Source organism: Chlorocebus sabaeus, chromosome 23, assembly GCF_047675955.1.
Source record: "Chlorocebus sabaeus isolate Y175 chromosome 23, mChlSab1.0.hap1, whole genome shotgun sequence".
NCBI lineage: Eukaryota > Metazoa > Chordata > Mammalia > Primates > Cercopithecidae > Chlorocebus > Chlorocebus sabaeus.
In genome coordinates, this window is record NC_132926.1 from 3,254,368 (window position 1) to 3,269,726 (window position 15,359).

General features: G+C 41.4%; 1 non-coding gene across 1 annotated transcript; it reads right to left on the reverse strand.

Moving 5' to 3' along the window:
• Window positions 1–15,062: 15,062 nt before the first annotated feature.
• LOC119621955 (U1 spliceosomal RNA) lies at window positions 15,063–15,225 on the reverse strand. The gene has a single exon (XR_005238589.2). It is a non-coding gene; the product is annotated as a U1 spliceosomal RNA (small nuclear RNA).
• Between the last annotated feature and the right edge of the window lie 134 nt (window positions 15,226–15,359).

Here is a 15,359-nt window from a genome sequence, read left to right on the forward strand (position 1 = left end):
TGGTGGTGGGCACCTGTAATCCCAACTACTCAGGAGGCTGAGGCAGGAGAATCACTTGAACTGGGGAGGTGGAGGTTGCAGTGTTGAGATCACACCACTGAACTCCAGCCTGGGTGACAGAGCAAGACTCCATCTCAAAAAAAAAAAAAAAGGTTCATTAATTATGGAAAAAATATTTAAGTTGTGCATTACAACAGCTAAGATTTTTTCTGAAAAAGAATACTGATGAGAGACAACTTGCCCGCCAGTATTCACAAAGCTACAAGAATTGGAACACAGTATTACTGACTTATTCACCAGATACACTGTTGACCACCTACTGCATACCAGGCACCACTGCATGGGGTAGAGGTGGATACAGCTGTCAATAAAACAGATAAACTCTCTGCCATCATGGATGTTATAGCCAAACAGGGAAAAGGATCAATGGAACAAATTAAAATTCTACCAACCTAAATGGTTCAAATACACATGCATGTATATATATGTGTGTGTGTGTGTATATATTTCATTCAAGATATGAAATAAGTGACATTTCGTATCACCAAAGAAAAAAATTACTAAGTAAATTGTAACAAAGGCTTACCATTTGGAAAAAAATATAAATGTACACAAAACATGAAAGCACTAAGAGAAACTACAAACATTTTTGTGATCTCGTGGGACAGACAGCTTCTCTGCCAATGATGTCAAACACCCAAACGTGAAGAAAAGGTTTTCATGTCTGACCATACGAACCTGTGACACTTCTGCATAGTCAGGAAAGAAGCTTATTTATGTATGAGACACAAAATTAAAATACAAAATGCAAACTGCATGAAAATATTCATTAGTGTTCAAAATGCAAATGTAAACAATCCTATCTTTTGCACTTCTCAGAAGTTCAAGAGAATACTAACATTCACAGTTGGTGTGGGTAAATCTGGCACTCTTACACTGCAAGTGTTTATATAAACTGGAACTTTTCTGGAGGGAGTAAGACAGGAAGTATCAAAATCCTTACTGTACCCTTGACCTAGAAATTTCACTTTAAGAGATTTATAGAATAAGACAAAATGCAAAGATGTATATAGTCAGATGGCCTATATTGTTTATAATACTGGAAAAAAAAAAAACACAAACCCTAACACAAAAACCTAAGGAGAGGATTAAATACGACACATCCATACTTTCCCTCACACTCATTAAAACGACGACGTATTTAAAATCTGGTATAAGTAGAAGGCGTCAACATATTGAAATGTTTTTTTTTCAGGTGTATTCTCTATTTTCATTGGGTGTTTAGGCCAGTAAAAAACTACGAGGCTTAAGATTTGTGCACTTCAAACCCCTTACCAAACGCATCTCATAACTCAATTTTGAAAGACAGATGGTGAAAAAGTTACTAATATTCATATTTGTTTAAAAACCAAGTGCAAAGTGTTTCTATGCTTATACACATATTCACGCTGCCATGCAGACTGATATATATTTTGAATGATTGTTTTAATCTGAATTTTCTAGTTGCGCTACAGTGAAATGGCTTAAGGGAAAAAAAAAAAAGATTCGGAGGTAGAAACTTGCACCACGTTGGCCTCCCAATTCTTATGGAGAGATGGGAGGTGAACCCACACCAGCGCCCTCCGAATGCGAACCAGAGGGCGGGTCCCCAGACACGGTTTACACAAAGGGCAGATGCTGCGCAGGCAGACCCGGCCTCTCGCCCAGAATCCCCAGGATGTCTGCGGGGCCGGTTCGCTCCACGTTCGCAGCATCTGCCCTGTCCCAGGACAAAACTGCGCGCGGCTGGGGAAAGCCAAGGAGGAACTCGGCTCTGAGCGACTCCTGGAACCTTGGGCCCCTCCCTGACCCGTGGTGACCGGTGTGGCCCTTGTTGGAGCCCCCATCCCCGCTGCTCCCGGGCTATGATTCCACCTCGGCGCCTGCCCAGGACCGCGCTGGAGGTCGGCTGCCCGTGTGCTCCTGCAGCCAGCTCCTGGGGAAGGAGTGCACCGGGAGCTGGAGGCCGCCCCCCGGCCCCTCTGCGGCGGGCCCGCCCCTCAGGCCGCAGTCCGGAGCTCCTCCTGCGGGGCCTACGAGACTCAGGCTGGCGCGCACCCCCCGCCACCAGCCCCGCACTCACCCTCTCCCAGCAGGAGCGCAGGAGCGGGAGCAGTGGCGACCGACGCAGCCGCGCCCGGCGCTTACAGCCCGGAGCGCCGGACTACATTTCCCACAAGGCAGCGGGGCTGCAGCGCGACCAGGCCGTCGGAGTGCGCAGGCACGGGGGCCCAGAGGGCAAGGCTGTGCCAGTGGCCAGCAGCGGTGGCCCACTGTGTGGCCGCTGCAGGTCATCGGTGTGTCCAGGCGGGACGCGGGGTTCCCAGGCGGCCCCTTACCCCGCCTAGAGAACTCTGTCTGGCCAGGTGTGGTGGCTCATGCCTGTAATCCCAGCACTTTGGTAGGTGGTGGATCACCTGAGGTCAGGAGTTCGAGACCAGCCTGACCAACATGGAGAAACCTTGTTTTTACTAAATATGCTTTAAAAAAAAAAAAATTACAGACGCATGCCTGTAATCCCAGCTACTTGGGAGACTGAGGCAGAATTGCTTGAACCCGGGAGGTGGAGGTTGCGGTGAGCTGAGATTGTGCATTGCACTCCAGCCTGGGCAACAAGAGTGAAACTGTCTCAAAACAGACAAGCAAGCAAAAAATTAGCTGGGCACGGTGATGTGCGCCTGTAATTCCAGCTACTCTGGAGGCTGAGGCAGGAGAATCGCTTGAACCCAGAAGGCAGAAGTTGCATTGAGCTGAGATTGTGCCATTACACTCTAGCCTGGGCAACAGAGCAAGACTCTGTCTCGAAAAAAAAAAGAAAAGAAGTCTCTCTTTGGAGTCTGTTGGCATCCACCCCATGGGGAGGGGAGGCGGCCTTGGCTAAGCCTCATTGTCCTCTGAAAGCATGGAACCCAGAGGTCCTCCTCACCAAGGAATAATGAAGAGATGAGGCTGCACAATGCCGCAGGTGTTGCGGGCCTCTCAGGAGTCACTACCACACCCCGTCCCCCAGCTCACTCACTGTCAGGCACTGCTCGGAGTGCTTCAGAATTATCAATGTACAGAATGTAGACAAAATCTCCATCAGTTAAATGTGTGGCCTATGTTTGGGTAATTTCAAATGGATCTGCCACTTTGGAACTTGGAGAAGTGCAGATCAGTGTAGTAGCTTATATGGTAACACTTAGTTTTCTAAAGGTAGCTGCTAATTTCCTCTGCTTCTTTCACTGTGACAAAGACACTCTCCTTACCCAAACTTTAGGCCTCTAAGCCCCTCTTCTTAACCAGGCCTTGTCCTGGGCCTGCAAGTCCCTAGAATCCTGCTAGAGAGCCAATCCTCAATAGTTAGCCAAATTTCTCATCTGTCACCTTGAAGTCTTAAGTCCTTGACCTGCCTTTAGCGACAATCTCCATACCTCTGATGTCTGCTTTTAGACATTTTCCACCCACTGACTCCTCACTGTGTTTGTACGCTTTATAAATCCCAGGCTGGCTTTGCTGCATTCAGAGTTGAGCTCAGCTTTACTGAAGCTGCTTTCCTCCACTGCAACACTTAATAAAATCTGTTTTTACTGTCTTTAATACCTTTTTCTTTCACAACTGTCTGAACTATTTCAAAATACTGAAAAATACGAAAAACTTAACTATTCATATAGTCAACCTAAGGTAACCCAGACAGCCCCAAACATTATTAACTAAAAAATCTACTGCTGCACTAAGACGTATGGCTTGAACAAGTTGTCTCCAGAATTACAAGAACACTGTAACATGGAAACCTCCTAAACATATTCATCACAGTTGTTCTGGTAGAGAAATGGTCCTTCATAAACCTCCACAACATAGAGTGTGCAATTTCAAAAAGTAGGTAAAGAGGTCGGGGTGGCAGAGAGAAAATCAGAAAACTTGAAACAAACAGTAAACAAGAAAAGGATAGCAATAAATCCAAATCTATCAATAATCACTACATAGACACATGGAATGAGCTTTCAAATGAAAAGAAAAGGCCAGGTGTGGTGGCTCACGCCTGTAATCCCAGCACTTTGGGAGGCTGAAGCAGGTCACCTGAGGTCGGGAGTTCAGGACGAGCCTGACCAACATAGAGAAACGCCTTCTCTACTAAAAATACAAAATTGGTCAGGCATGGTGGAGCCTGCCTGTAATCCCAGGTACTTGGGAGGCTGAGGCAGGAGAACTGCTTGAAGCAGAGAGGCAGGCAAAGGTTGCAGTGAGCTGGGATTGCGTCATTTCATTCCAGACCGGACAACAGGAGTGAAACTCTTGTCTCAAAAAAAAACCAAAAAACAAAAAAACAAAAAAAACCTGTCAGAATAGATTTGTAAAAATCTAGCTATTAAAACATGAGGATAAACAAAGCTTGAAAGTCAAAGGTGGAAAAAGATAAAACAGGCAAATACTAAACATAGAAAGTTTATGTAGCTATATTTAGATCAAACAAAAACTTTAAGGTAAAAAATATTGCTACAGGTAGAGAAGGTAATTACATAATGATAAAAGGATTAATTTAGGCTAGGCACAGTGGCTCACGCCTATAATATTCTAGCACTTTGGGAGGCCGAGGCAGGTCAATCACCTGAGGTCAGGAATTCGAGACGAGCCTGCCAACATGGTGAAACCCCGTCTCTACTAAAATACAAAAAAAATTACCCGGGTATGGTGGCGGGCACCTGTAGTCCCAGCTACTCGAGAGGCTGAGGCAGGAGAATCACTTGAACCCGAGAAGCGGAGATTGCAGTGAGCTGGTATCAGGCCACCGCACTCTAGCCTGGGCAACAAGAGCGTGACTCTGTCTTTAAAAGAAAAAAAAAAGGCATTAATTTATCAGGAAAGAAAATATTTTAAACTTTTATGTATTTAATAACATAAGATACAAAATACGTAAAGCAAACATGGGCAGAACCACCAAGAGTAGAAATCCACACAGCAGGGAGTCAGTTTTAGTTTTGTTTTCTTTCTTTTTTGTAGGGATGGGATCTTACTCTGTTGCCCAGGCTGGTCTCAAGCAATCCTCCTGCCTTGGCCTCCCAAAATGCTGGGATTATAGACATCAGACACCACCCTGGCCTTAGAGTTTTTAACCTACCTTCTCAGTAACTAATAGAAAAGCTGACAAAAAGGTCACTATAGATATGAAATATATGAAAAGCAAAATTAGTTTTATATTAATGAATAGACATGAAGGCTACTCCATCCCAAAACTGAAGAAAACACATGTAAAAGCATATATTTATGTACGATAAGATCTCATAGTAGTCTGTAAAGTAGCCTCAACACATTTCAAAGAATTGGTATCACACGAGACCATATTCTTTGACAACGTAATTAAGTTTGACATTTTTTAAAAGACTAGAAACTTTTTAGAAAAGATTTAGGTAAAAGGAATGTTGAGAGGAAATTTTGCAGCCTTCAAAGCATACAGTAAAGAAGAAAAGAAGGCAGATTGGGTAGAACACATCTAATTTTGTTCCCTCCCCATATGTATTGATGCAGTTCAGGACACACACATGCCAAAACATGGCACCTCATCATTTGAGAAAACAGCAGAAACAGGAAGGACTTTTCCACACGTCTCCCACAAAGCAGGTTGTAAAACCTAGTAAGAATTTACTAACCTTCCTCTGAAGCAGGTCGTAAGATTCTCATGTGAGATTTGCCCTCCCTATACCTGGAGGAAAGTAACATCTTTATTGCTGAAGATACATAGTCACAAAGAAAACTCTGAACAAACAGGCCTTGCTAAGTTGCCCCCAGTGTATTACCATTAGATCATATCCTCTTTGTCCATTTATATTTCTCTGTGACTCTTCATCAAAGTTAGCATAAAAACACACAACTGTTTCTTTGGGACTTCATTTCCTTATGTAGGCTGCTGTGTCATGTAAAACTTACATTAAAGAAACTTGTATGTTTTGCTCTTGTTAATCTGTCTTTTGTCTTAGGGGTCTCAGCCACGAACATAGATGGCCAAGGAAAATGTATTTTGCCTCCTCTGTACCACTGAAAGCATATGTAAAGGATTGTTTGAAAGCTTGTTAATTCACAAGGTCAGGAAGAACAAGTAAGGACACGCCAGCAACATTTTAAATCTTCGAAGCAGATGAATGTTATTTTCTTGGCAAACCTGAAATATTGCCAAATTCGACAGCTGTAGGAAAGGTAAAAGCCAGGCTGGGTACAGTGGCTCATGCCTGTAATCCCAGCACCCTAGGAGGCCGAAGTCGGGGGATCACTTGAGACCGTAAGTTCCAGGACAGCCTGGGCAACATGGCAAGATGCTGTCTTTACAAAAAATAAAGGCAGGAAGGAATAGAGTATCTTTACTGTTTTGTGCAAAAGTAGTCAGAACTGCTATTATGTATAATGCTGCTGACCTCCAAGCCTTGGAGGAAAAAGGTTAAGAAAGAACTTTCCGTTCTTGGGCACACGACCAAAAGGCCTGGACAATGAGAAACTTTTTCTGGACTGGTTCCACTGATGCTTTTGTCCATGAAATCAGGAAGTACCTTGCCAGTAAGGGACTGCTCTTGAATTTTCTTTTGATATTGGACAATGACCCTGGTCACCCAGAATCCCATGAGTTCAATGTCAAAGGCACTAAAGTGGCCTACTGTATTAATATTAAATAATGTGGACTTTGTAGACAAAATTGAGAGAGGAAAATTACATAATGATAAAGGGCTAATCTACCAAAAAGGTATAGCAATCAGTTTTTAATATTTTAAAATGTTTCGTAGAGACAGGATCTGCCTATGTTGGCCACACTAGTATCGAACTCCTGGCCTCAAGTGATCCTCCCACCTCAGCCTCCCAAAGTGCTAGGATTACAGGCACATGTCACCATGCCTAGCTTTGGTCCATCCCTCCCCCCCCCCCCTTTTTTTTTTTGAGACAGTCTCGCTTGTTGTTCAGGCTGGAGTGCAGTGGTGCAATCTCGGCTCACTGCAACCTCCGCCTCCCAAGTTCAAGCAATTCTCCTACCTCACCCAAGTAGCTGGGATTACAGGCACCCGCCACTATGCTCAGATAATTTTTGTATTTTTAGTAGATACGGGGTTTCACCATGTTGGTCAGGCTGGTCTAAAACTCCTGACCTCAAGTGACCCACTTGCCTCAGCCTCCGAACGTGTTGGGATTATAGGTGTAAGCCACTGCACCCAACCTAGCTTTGCTTTTTTCTTTCAAATTTTACAGCACGCTTAAAAATGGTTTACGTTCCAACATTACAATACTACGGGATTCTGTATCTATGTATTTACCTTTATCAGAGCTTTATATTTTCATAGTTTCATGTTGTTATTACCTTTTATTTAAAGAATTCTCTTTAGCATCTTTTTGAGACAAGTCTGTTACCCAGGCTACAGTGCAGTGATGCGATCTTAGCTCACTGCAACCTCCACTTCCCAGGTTCAAGGGATTCTCGTGCCTCAGCCTCCCATATAACTGGGACTACAGATGCACGCCACTACACGTGAATAATTTATGTATTTTTAGTAGAGATGGTTTTCACCATGTTGGCTAGGCTGGTCTCAAACTCCTGACCTCAAGTGATCCCCCTGCCTTGGCCTTCCAAAGTGCTGGGATTATAGGCATGAGCCACCTCGCCTGGCCAGATCTCCATTTCTTTAGGGTTGGTTTCTGGAGGTTAGTTTCTTTTTATTGAGACATGGTTCACTCTTTCTTTATAGCTTTGTGATCTTTTGTTGAGATTTGGCCATTTGAAAAAACAGTCCCCTCCAGGAGTCTTTAAGGATTGGCTTTGTATAAAAGAAGATCGTCATCATTTAGCATAACTAGAGATTCTGGGATTGTCTCAAACTTTCTCTGGGCTTGTGCATAGAGCGAGGTTTTCGCCTGCTTCTTCTTTAGAGATTGCAACCTCTTGTTCCTCTTCCTGTTTGCAGTGTTAGTCTCTCTGGTGATGTACCAAGCTCCAGTGCTCACCTTTGTCCTCAGCAGCCCCCCAGCATCCAAACTACTAATTCCAGTCAGTACTCTGAGTCTCATGAGACAGAAACCATGCCCTTGGAAAGCACCATGAAAAGCTAAAACATTGGATGCACAGCCCACTCTTCTTCCCTCCTGAGGGAAAACCTGAGAGCTGAGTGTTTTTCCCTCATCACACCTTGCCATGCGAGGCAGTGGGAGTGGCTAGGGTGGGTAAAATGTCAAAAATTTTCTACCACTCTGATGTGTCTCTTCTTTGCACTCACTTGGGGTGCTACAACCTCTTAAATAGCGTCTGCAATTCTCACAAAAGCCATTTGGTTTGTAATTTGATGTTTAGTTCATGTCTCTGTGGGAGAACAAGGGGCTAGGGCTTCCTCTTCTGCCGATGTCATTTCCCTGGGTAAAAAATTCTTTTATTTCAATACTTGAAAAACATTGTGCCTCTGTGGTTTCTGGTGAAAAATCTGTTTTCATTTGATTTTTATCCCTATAGGTAAGGTGTGATTTTTCTCTCTAGCCTCCAGATTTTTAGTTTTCCGAAGTTGAACTGTGATGTATTTTGGTGTGGATTCCTTGGTTTCATGCTTTTGGGGGTCTGCTCAGCTTGTTGAATGTATAGGTTCATACTTATTGCTAAACTTGCGAATTTTCAGCCATTAATACTTCAAAGATTTTCCAGGCCCACTCTTTCTTCTCTCTCTCCTGAACTGATTATATTGTTAGATCTTTTATTACAGTTCTACAGATTTCCTGAGTCTCTGCTTTTCTTCCAGTCTGTATTCTCTCTGTATTTAAGACTGAGTAAATTCTATTATATCTTTAAATCCACTGATACTTTCCTCTGTTCTCTCAGGTCTGCTGTTGTGCCTATGAGGTGAGTTTTTAAATTTTTGGTTACTGTATTTTAGTTCTAAAATTTCCTTTTTTTTTTTTTGAGACAGAGTCTCGCTCTGTTGCCCAGGCTGGAGTGCAGTGGCATGATCTTGGCTCACTGCAGCCTCCACCTCCTGGGTTCAAGCGATTCTTCTGCATCAGCCTCCCAAGTAGCTGGGACTACAGGTGCCCACCACCACACCCGGCTAATTTTTGCATTTTTAGTAGAGACAGAGTTTCACCATATTGGCCAGGGTGGTCTTGAACTCCTGACCTCATGATCTGCCCGCCTCGGCCTCCCAAAGTGTTGGGATTACAGGCATGAGCCACCGCACCCAGCCTAAAATTTCCATTTTTTCTTTATCTCACTTCTTTGCTTAGAGTCTTCTTATTTCAAACATTTTCATAATTGCTCATTGAAACGTTTATGATGGCTACTTAAAAATCTTTGTCACATAATTCTAACATGTCTATCATTAACTTGTTAGTGTCTACTGATTGTCATTTTTCATTCAAGTGATCTTCCTGGCTCTTGACATGACTTTTTGTTGAAACTTGACCATTTTTGGTATTATGTGATAAAACTCTGAATCTTATTTGACCAGGTGGACTAGAAGTTCAGGTTCCTCATTTGCCATCTCTAGATACCACATGATATAAAGGGTCTCCACTTTACTTCGTGTGGGTGAGATTTCTGGCGGCTCACTAGGCCTGCACTGATATAACTGTGGTTGGGAGGTACAAGTGTGCCTTATTCCTGCTCCCTAGTTAGTTCCAGCAACTCTGTGGGGCTGGAATGTGGTCTGATTACTGCTGGGCAGGGGCAAATGGTCTTACTCTGCACTAGGCCCACATTACACCAACCTAGCAGAAATGGGAAATTATGCCTCCTTCCTACCGGGTGGGGATGGAAGCCCTTCTGCACATGGTCCCCACTATTATTGCTGAGATGGGGCAGGTGCTCACTGCCAGCCAGTGTGGATGAATAACCTAGCTCTTGGCCTCTGACACCACCCAGCAGGGGTTTTACGAGCCTTCTTTACATCCTAATAAGGGTGGAAGTTTAGACTTCCCACTTGGCTTTTGCTGGTGTGCATAGTCATGGGTGCAGCTTTATCTGGTTGTCTGACTAAAGTAGAGTGGCTGTCTAAAGTTTTCTGTCTTCCTAGACTGCCATATTCCTGGTCCTTTGGGTAGAGACTTTTCTTGGCTTTCCTTAGAGCTTCTTTTTTTGGTGGGTCTCTGTCGGTGTTTCTGGGTTTCTACCTTCTTCAGCTCCAAGTCTGGGATATATGAGGTAAAAAGAATCACCACCGGCCAAGCATGGTGGCTCACACCTGTATCCCAGCACTTTGGGAGGCCAAGGTGGAAGGATCACTTGAGCCCAGGAGTTGGAGCCTGGGAAACATATGGAAACCCATCCCTGCAAAAAAAAATAGCCAGGCACAGTGATGCATGGTACAGGACTGTGGTCCCAGCTATTTTGGAGGCTGGGGTAGGAGGATCACTTGGGCCCAGGAGGTCAAGACTGCAGTAAGCCGTGATCACATCATTGCATTCCATCCTGGGAACAGAACAAGACCCTGTCTTGAAGGGAAAAAAAAAAAAAAAAGAAAGAAAGAAAGAAAAGAATCACCAGAGTCTTATGTTTGTTTATAATATACAAGGTTTCAGATGTATGGGATAAATAAGGAAAGGTACATCTGTCTATTCCATCTTCCTGGAACAATCTGATTTTTAGGTTGAAAATTTAATTTGTAATACATAATTATTTTATTGAATGATATATACCAATATATTGTTTTATTGAACAATATATACCAACAGGAAAACAGTAAAATTTCTTTGTAGTTCTTTTTGTCCTCAGGTCAACTCATCTTGAAATCTCTACACAAAAATTCATATGATGAAAATTTAAAATTTTGAGTTGATCTATACCATATACCACTAAGAACCATAAAGCAGGATATTACATAATAATGTGGAATTTCTAGAGCTGAAAAGGCTAGACACTATGTAACTTGAAGCGGAATGGGGACTGGAAAACATACAAGTTTCTTGACTGTTCAATACTCTCAAAGAAAGTTATGTAAGAAAATAAAATATTTTCATTTTTTATAGATCTTAGAAATTATATTACTGAAATAACTGACTTTACAGCCTGGAACAGACTGAACTATGTTACTAATGAAATATCTTCTGATCTTGAAAGACTAATTGCACCTTAATTTTTAAAAATATAACTATGTCAGCTTTAATTAAGAATTCTACCATCCGTAGTATTTGGCAAAATACCAGAACAGTTTCAGACACCAAGAACAGAAATAACCTTTTTAGTTCTCCTTAAGAACTCTTCTTACAGACTCGCCCAAAGCCCTACTCCCGAGAATCAGTCCTTCAGTTTCTCAAGCCAGAAATAACTAAATAATCTTTGAATCATCTATTCTATCAGATAATTCTTCCTAAAATAGTCTTCAAATTGGTCATTTGCTCCTCAGAAATATACAGTGAATTAATATGTCCATCATCATATCCAAACTCCTGCAGTCTTAGACAGCATCCAAAGTCTCTGACAGGGTAACTATACCTTTCATTTCAAATATTTTTATTTTATCCTATCAGGAGCCCTCTACACCAGGTCCCTGCAAATACTAGATTTACTCTTCCTCTGAGCCTTTTGCTCCTGCATTACTCTTGGCCTTGCCTTCCAAGAGTACTTCATTTCCACGTCTTATTACATCTCTCCTTGAGACTTGGATAATTTCTTTTTGCTCTAAGTTCTTAGAACACAACGTTGGGCACTTCATCAGGCTTCTGTTTACTAAGGAAGAAACCTGATCTTACATACACATACACATACATCATGATATATCATGACTAAGTAGAAGTTATTTCAGGAATGAAACATTGGGTAACACCAAAATTCAGACAATTATCTATTAAAAGAATGAAGAGAAAAACAAAATGATCATTTCAACCAATGCAGAAAATGGACATGACAAAATATTACTCCCTTTTATGATAAAAACTCACATCACACTAGGAATGCGAGGGAATGTCCTTATTCTCGTAACAGGGATCCACAAACAATTTTTTTGGTGGGGGCAGGGGTGGGGGGCGCACACGGGGAAGGCAGAGTCTTGCTCTTTCCCCAAGCTGGAGTGCAGTGGTGGGATCACAGCTCACTGCAGCTTCAACCTCCTGAGCTCAAGCAATTCTCTTACCTCAGCATCCCAAGTAGCAGGGACTACAGATGTGCACCACTATGCCTGGCTAATTTTGTTGCTGTTGTTGTTGCTCAGGCTGGTCTCGAACTGCTGGGCTCAAGCAATCTTCTTGTCTTGGACTCTCAAAGTGCTGGGATTACAGGTGTGAGCCACCATGCCCAGCCTGGAAAGAAAGCTAACATAATATTAAATAGAGAAATATACTTATCGTTTCCATTCAACAATGTACTGGCCTGTGCTAGTGCTATAACGTAAGAAAAATAAATAAAATGTATTATGATTGGAAAGGAGAAATAGAACGGAAATTATTTAGATGATCGTATGTGCAGAATATCCAAAAGAATCTACAAGCAAGCTATTAGAAATAAGTAAATTTAGCTAGGTTGCTGAATACAAGGTCAATATACAAAAACCAATTATACTTCTATATACTAGTAACAAACAGGAATGAAGTTTTAAAATACAATTTGCAATAATACCGTGAACACATCATGCCTCCTTGCCACTCAACAAGCTTTTCCCCAATTTGTAATGCCTTTCCATCTACCTCCACATGCCTGTTGAATTCTGACATTTCTTTCCAATCTCTTCAGATTTACCACTTTTTAAAAAGCATTTTCTCTCCCTTCCTGAGTTTTCAAACTTTAATTCACGAGCAAATTTTTTTCTTATAATTAAAAATAACAACTATCAAATACATGAAACTGACAAACATGGTGATTTCTTATTGAAACAAGGGTAGGAAATAAAACTCAAGAGCCTTGACTTCCCAAGAAACCTCCAGGGCAAAGACTGAAACTCATTAAGCACCCAAATACCCAAACTGCAACTCTTAGCAACAACTTAAAAAATGATATCTTTCTCCTATCTTAGAGAACATGAGTCAGCAGGCAGAAAATTCCTTCACCTCCAAATCACTTACCTGTATTCCCACCTTTATGTGGGCTTTTCCCTCCCTGAAGTTAAGGTTAATTCCTCCACCTATGCTATGACTCGAATTTATTTCAGAAAAGTTGTTCCTCCCAGCGATGTCTTCTTTAATCCACCCTCAACACGTGTATACATTAAATCATTAAAATAGAAATGCTCCCTAAGTCATTCTTCCCTTCATTTATATTTGAAATACAGTCTTCAACAGTCTACTTGTTCACCCTCCTTCAATGAAATTTCTCTTGCCAAAGTCTACAATTATCTCCTTATTTACCAATTTACTCTCCTTATTACTTCATTTATAGCACCTGACACTACTGCCCATCTGAGATTCATTTATCCCTTGGGCTCAGTGACATCACTCTTCTGCCTTTTCTCCTACATAAAGGGCAATTCCTTTTCATCTTTGCACAATTCCTTCATCTACTTCTTGTATATTGATGTTTTCCTGGGTTGTACCCATGATCCCTTTCTCATTCTAATCTATACATTCTCATGGTCAATTTACATGTGCCAAGCTTTTCACTACTAACTATATCTTAAGTACTCCTAACTCAAGCCATCCAGCTCAAATTGACCTTTTGGGTTTGGATGACTAATTTAACATGTATAAAATCAAACTGTTTACCCCTATATTGCCTACAAGGCATATCACACCACCGTCTATCCAGGTAACTAAGGCACAAACCTAGCAGTTAATCTACCCTGTGTGTCAATCACCTTCCCCAATTATTTGATTTCAAAAACTATGCCCTATCTATTCTTACTACATTAGCATGTGCAACATATTCTTTACTGACTATCCTTGCTTAAGCTTAGAGCCTCCTTCACTCATCACTGGAGGCTGAATTCTAGGCTTCAGTCTGTTCAGCAATCTTCAATCTCCTAAATTCATCTTCTACACATTCATGCAATACAGGTTCCATTACTTAAAATCGATACTTGGTACCCTAAATTTCAGAATAAAATTCAAATTCCTTAGTTTGGCAAGTAAGACCTTTTGTTACCTAGCCACTGCCTTCTTCTCAAGCTTCAGTATCTTTTTTCATTACTTCCTATATTCTCTACAAATGTAGTATGCTGTTACCCACCCACCCTATACCTTTGCATATGCGGTTCTCTCTATTTAGAATCTCACTTTATGAAGAATACCTACTATTCTTCCAAAACTGGGCTCAGACATCATGGTCTCTGGGACACTATTGCTGGTCTCTCCTGGTTTGCTTGGTTAGTCTTCCATATTTCTGCATCCCATGCAAATCTCTCCATTTGTATTCTGCAACACAGTATCACAGCTTAACTATTTACCTGTAAAAACCCCTTTAACACATAATAATTTGCTTACTCCCTTTAACCTTCTCTTCTCCATCCACTCAATTTGTGACTTCTTTAAGGTCTGTTTCTTTCTTCCATAAAATTTCTAGAGCTCAGGATAATATCTGGCCCAAACTCGGGCATAAACAAACATTACTAAGTAAATCAGTTTTGAAATTTATAATTATTTCTGAAGAATTTCCTTTGCAGTCTGAAACCTTAAAAACCCTATGAGGAAAACAAACTTTTCTTTCATAAACTGATTCCTTTTGAAAATTGTCACAGGTGATAGGCTCTTTAAACAATTAGGATTTCATCTGCAGCCAACTAAAAAAATATTAATAGCTTTAACCTTGAAGTGATTGCCTCAACAAACAAAATGCTTCAACCTAAACTATCTAACATTACTGTTCAGAGCATAGCAAGTATGGTTTCATAATAAATATGACTTCAAGACAATAAAGAAAAACTTCTGAAAACAAAACTAGGAAATGTGTAGCAAATATGGGAGGCTATTAGATGTTGTTTGGAAATGACTAGAACGAAGAAGGTAACAGATTTTTTTTTTAATAAAAGTCATGCATGAAGTTTGACAATAGGTCAGGAAAAGGTAAATTCCAGACACTAAGAGGTAGTTCAGTTAGTTTTCATCTCTTATTTGGTCCTTTGCTCTAATACTGCGTGTGTGTGTGTGTGTGTGTGTGTGTGTATATATATTAGGAGAAAGCGCGAATGTATTCCCCCCTACCATAAATTATGCAGTCGAGTTTTCCACATTTTGGGAAACTGAAGGGGTCGGCACATCCAGAGGGCAATGGATAAGCCTCGCTCTGGGAAAACCACCTTCGTGATCATGGTGTCTCCCCTGCCAGGTAAGTATATATTGCATATATTTTTAAGACCAATTGTTTTGTTTGCTATGAAAATGTCTGCTGTAATAAATATACTTATATAATAGTAGCTTACACAATTGTTTTTCTAATGAAAAATTCAGCACCTCCACACCCAGACTGT